Here is a 6000-nt window from a genome sequence, read left to right as displayed (position 1 = left end):
GAGTCTAGAATCCATATATACTTGAAATTCGGCAGGAGCTTGAAGAGCAACGTCACTGGGCCCGCCTCCACGCAGTAGAAACTTGCTGTGAGGTAAAAATTCAAAAATCACACCAAAATGGCGGGCGGAGTGTGTCACAGTACGGCACGTTTCTGATTGGTCGCTCGCAGCAGGCGGCAACCAATCAGACACTGGACACTGTTGACGTCACTTATCTCCGGACATTAGCTCCGGACATTAGCTCCGGACAAAGCCACGGAAGTTGGCACAAATTGCAGGAAGTAGTATTCTAGGCAATTATATATAAGATATTAGGTGGAAGCTGTAATAAGAACAAACAGCCATCATAAGGGGAAAGGAGGCTCACCTAATGCACAGGGCTTTGTAAGAAGGCTTCAAAAGGCAAGTCTCATAGGGAAGGTGCGCTGAGGATCTGTTCCTGCACAATAGCAGGATGTTAGATATAATGTGAGGCGACAGATGTAAATAAGCATAGGCTTCTAAGTGACTCACCGGTATAAGATAGGTAGGAGGTGAATATCAACGCGGTGTCCGCCGCTAGTTGAATGAGCGCACCTTCCCTATGAGACTTGCCTTTTGAAGCCTTCTTACAAAGCCCTGTGCATTAGGTGAGCCTCCTATCCCCTTATGATGGCTGTTTGTTCTTATTACAGCTTCCACCTAATATATATTATAATTGTCTCCATATTTCTTAGATTTTCACTGCGTCTCCGGTACTCTGTGCCTATATGTACCACCCTTTTGGCCAGGATTATATAACTCCAGGGTGAGAATCATTATTGTTATAAGGCTCACTATTTCTATAGCCGTGGTATAGCTTTATTTTCCTTCCTTTTTGTAGCCATTCAGTTGGACATTTCTCCATATCCCGTGCTTCTTGGCAGTATTACAGTACCTCTTAAGTTATTTATACTAGGTGAGAATTCTCATTTTTTCATGTTTAGGTCTATCTTTCTACACATGATATTTCAATATACTTATCTACATTTCAGCTTATTATCTTTCAAGCCTATTTGGAACGGAAATACGCACACGTTCTATTTACTTGGTTAGTATACTGATGTCCGTCCTATATCTAGCTTCTACACGACACACCCCCTCACATAGCTCTTTTCACCATCCTAGGATAATTGCTTCATTCTTAGAGGTCCTGCAAAAACTCCACCATAGGACCCTATCTACATATATCAGTGCCCTATACTCTCCATTATACCAGCAGTCGGGTATGTAAAAATATTACCTCATCCCTACCTCTCCCCCCTACCCTCCTATCCATCACATATCAAATTATGAGATTTACCTTATTGTTTTCATTGTTTTGTTTTGTTTTTTGACATTATTATGTTTTGTTATAAATTTATGATGCAGTTTACTGAAGAAGGTCTAAATGTTTGACAGAAACGTTTATGCTGGTAATAAAATTATTTTTCTTTATTATCACGATCCACTAAGTTGAGTGCCAAGTTATTTACTAACTATGTTGTGTGTGTTTCTGTCATGGGTTTGATATGTTGTGGCCATGGATATGGGTCGTACCGAGTCATTGGTGGGTTGGAGTTATGCGGGGGGCACCACCCCCAAATGTCTCTATTTCCACATGGAGGTACGGGGTGCCCCACTTGATTGGGGAGGGTATCCCGGCCCTTATGACTTTTATGGGCTTATGCCCTGACCCTTTAAATCCTGCTGAAGGCACAACTTGATTCATCCCCAGCACAATATGGAATAATGCTCTCAGGGGCTAACCTTTTTATTTTTTATTTCTTTATTTATTGTTTAGTTATTCAACTTAATGAGAACAGGGTGATGTAAATCGGACATAGTTTGACCTTTTTTCTATTACCATTACTTAATTAAGAGATTCGGCACTCCATACAGCGATCTTTCCCATAAACAAGATGGCGCCGCGGTCTTCTTGGTGGTACTGCGCAGCTGCGTGCCTGTGCACTATGGGTACGCTGGCTGTGATGTCACAGACATGCGCAGTGAGTGCGCTAGGACGCCGAAGACAGGGGCATGCATGAAAACTATGCTGTAAGTTTGATATAACCATGATTCTGGGCAATGGAGCACCTGGATTTTATAAGTATTAATTGCTCATTGAGCAAAATTTTAAGATTAATCACAGGAAATGTTATGCATTGTTTTTATGGACAATGAATTTTATAGGTGGCACACAGGTCACATTATTACACTGATGTTTGAAATATTGATATTTACATTTATTCAGCATTTATGTTATTGAATGTAATGAATGTTTTAATTGGATATGCTTAGTATCTGTATAAAGAGCTGTCTCACTCACATGTTCACTGCTTGAAAAAGGATTCTTATATCCGAAACGTTGCCACCCCTGCTCAGGCAATAAAGTCCACTTTTTTCTATTATTTCTTGTGCTGCTTTTCTTTTTTTGATATTATATATCAGATAGATAGATTAAAAGCCAGGAGATGCCGCGTATAGTTTAGAATAGAATTATACACATATTATACACATAGTATAGGTGTGTGTATATATATATATTTCTTAAAGAGATAGCAGAATAGGCGATAATTCATTTGTCGGCTTCTGCAAAATCATTGCAGAAGCCGACAGGCTAGGAGACCTGGTTAACATACAGTAAACCATTGCAGAACAGTTAGATTTATATATGTCAGTGACTAATACTGTTAGTAGTATGTGTGTGTAAAATTAGGGATCTTATGTATTTAATGAAATACTGTTTTCATGGAAAAAACTGGCATGGGCTCCAGCACAATTTTCTGCGCCAGAGGGAAAGCCAGTGAGTGAGGGCAGATATTAATAGCCTAGAGAGGGACCACGGTTATTGCCCCTCCCCCCCCCGGCTAAAAACATCTGCCCCCAGCCACCCTAGAAAATGCGCCTCTGTAAGATGCTCCAACTCTGACGCTTAGCCTCTCTCTTCCCACTGCCCTGTAGTGGTGGCATATAGGGTAATAAGGGGTTAATGTCACCTTTGCATTGTAAGGTGACATTAAGCTGGCTTAGTAATGGAAAGGTGTCAATAAGACATTTCTCCATTACTAAGCCAATAGTTTGTAAAGGGGTAAATAACCACACACATGCAGAATAAAGTCTTTTAATAACATAAAACACTAAACACTGACCATTTTATTGTACTGGTAATCCATGTGATGCCCTCGATCTCCTGTAAAAAATAAAAAAAATAGCAAACCAACAATATACCCATACCTGTCCGGCGTTCAGTCAGTCCCACGCTGTAATCCATATCTGGGGTATATACAGTTTACAACCGGGAGCGGTGCTAATGCGACCAGCCCGTTGTAAACTACTGGGGAATTAATGAAATGCTGGGAGCGGAGCTTTAGTGACTAGCGGTGACGTCACTGAAGCTGCGCTCCCTGCCGGCCTGAACTAAGATAAACTTCAGCGTGGGAAAATCAGCTGGCATTTTCCTACGATCAAAAGTTCATAGGCTATTAATATCTGCCCTCACTCACTGACTTTCCATCTCTGGTGCAGAAAATTGCACAGGAGCCCACGCCAGTTATTTCCGTGAAAATATTCTTTTATTAAATACATACTGGTCCCAAATTTTACACACACATAGTACTAACAATATTAGTCACTGACGTATATAAATCTAACTGTTCTGCAATGGTTTAATGTGTGTAAGGCTACTTTCACACTAGCATTGTTTGGCGTACATCTCAATGTGTCGATTTGGAGAAAAAACGCATCCTGCAAAGTTGCCTGCAGGATGCGTTTTTTCTCCATTGACTTGCATTAGCGACGTATGGCCACACGTCGCATCCGTCGTGTTTTTGGCGGACGTGACGCACAAAAAAAGTTCAATGTAATGTTTTTTTGTGCGTCGTGACCGCCATTTTCAACCGTACATGCACGGCCGAAACTCCGCCCCCTCCTCCCCGCTCATCGCAATGGGCAGCGGATGCATTGTAAAACTGTGCTACATTTAATACACGGTACGTCGGGCCGACGGTTTGCGACGGCCCCGTACCGACGCAAGTGTGAAAGTAGCCTAAGCCAGGTCTCCTATCATGTCGGCTTCTGCAATGATTTTACAGAAGCTGATAAATGAATTATCGGCTATTCTGCTATCTATCTATGAAATATAAAGATATATATGTGTCAGTGACACATATATATGTATTCTATGTGTATATATCTATTCTGTCTTTTCTGTTAACATGTCAATGTGATTTGCACTCGTCCGTTTTTCTCGCAAGTGAGTATGAGCCCTGAGGAGAATATTTTTTGAGGATGGCCAGGTGTCAAGAAGAGCAGCAAAGAATCTACTTCTGTCCAAGAGAAACATCAAGGACAGACTGCCATTCTGCAGGAAGTACAGGGATTGGACTGCAGGGGATCGAAGTTCTCTGATAAAGCCCCTTCAGACTATTTGGGACATCAGAAAGAATGATTGTCCAGAGAAGAAAAGGTGAGCGCTACCATGACTTCTGTGTCATGCCAACAGTGAAGCATCCCGAGATTATATGTGTTTGCTTTTTGTCCATGGAGAGACCTCACTCACAATTTCACTCAAGCACACTGCCATGAATAAAGAATGTACCAATGCATCCTCCAAGAGCAACTACTCCCAATGATCCAGGAGCAATTTGGTGATGAACAATGCTTTATTTCCAGCATGATGGAGACCACGTTAAAAAAGGCAAAAGTAATAACAAAGTGGATTGGTGAACAATATACTGAAATTGTGTGTCGGCAGCCAGTAAACTCTGCAGCTCTAATTGGACAAGAATAGTGGTGATCAGTCAGGATCTGGCCCAGAAGCTGATATCCAGCTGTCAGGGCGAATGACAGAAGTCTAGAAAAATAATATCGAGTCATTACATAATGTAAACTCAATGTGTTTGTGACTAAAAGCTTAAAAACTGGTTTTAGTCTACAAATACCAAATACTGCTAGTGTGACGGCAGCCTAAGAGTTCCAGCACACTGAAGTAGCAAATGTGAGAAAACCAACATTTGTGTTAGGCCCGGGTCCCGACAATTTTTTCTGGGATTTAACCCTTTAATTTAATAGCTAGAGACCCCAAATTTGACACAAAGACACTTCTTACATTACTAATGAGGAATATGTTAAAAAAGGGATATGAGATGGTTTACTGTATGTAAACCATGTCTCATATCATGTCGGGTTTGAGAAGGAGATAAGAAAAGCCGGCAATTGAATTACCAGCTTTTAAGCTATCTAGCGCTGTATGAAATATATATATATATATATATATATATATATATATATATATATATATATATATATATGTGTGTGTGTCTCACTGACACACATATATATATATATATATATACCCCTATACTATGTGTAGACATTTATCTTCGCTATTTTACGGCCTCTTTCACACTTCAGTCTTCTGGCGTCAGTTTGAATCCGCCGTTTTCATCAAATAGCGGATCCGCTATTTTCCCATAGACTTGCATTAGCGACGGATTGTGCCAGATGGTCGTCCGTTCCATCCGCCATGTGACGGATCCGTTGAAATTTGGCGGACGTCATCTAGACGTTGACGGACATTGCAACGTTTTTTGTCTGTGCTGAAATGGCGGTTCATGACGGATCCGTCGCGTCCGCCATTTCCTAGAATGGCCGCCTATGGGCGACGGATCCGTTGCGACCGTCATTTGGTGGATCCGTCACCCAAATCCGCTTTTTCAATTGCGCATGCTCCAAAAAGTAGATACTTTTCCCAGATACACGGATGCGTCAAAAAAATGGATCTGTTAGAACCGTTTTCTCAACAATTGCGACGGATCCGTCAAGATGTCGGAGCAGACTGATGCCAAACAACTGAAGTGTGAAAGAAGCTAACCTGTCAGTGTGATTTTACTGTACACCGCACTGAATTGCCGGCTTTTAAGCTATCTCGCGCTGAGTTAAATGTAAATATATGTTACTATATATATATGTGTGTGTGTGCAGGGCCGCCATCAGGGCATT

This window comes from Ranitomeya imitator, chromosome 1 (genome assembly GCF_032444005.1).
Source record: "Ranitomeya imitator isolate aRanImi1 chromosome 1, aRanImi1.pri, whole genome shotgun sequence".
Classification (NCBI taxonomy): domain Eukaryota; kingdom Metazoa; phylum Chordata; class Amphibia; order Anura; family Dendrobatidae; genus Ranitomeya; species Ranitomeya imitator.
The sequence above is the reverse complement of the archived record's forward strand: the minus strand, read 5'-3'. Positions refer to the sequence as shown.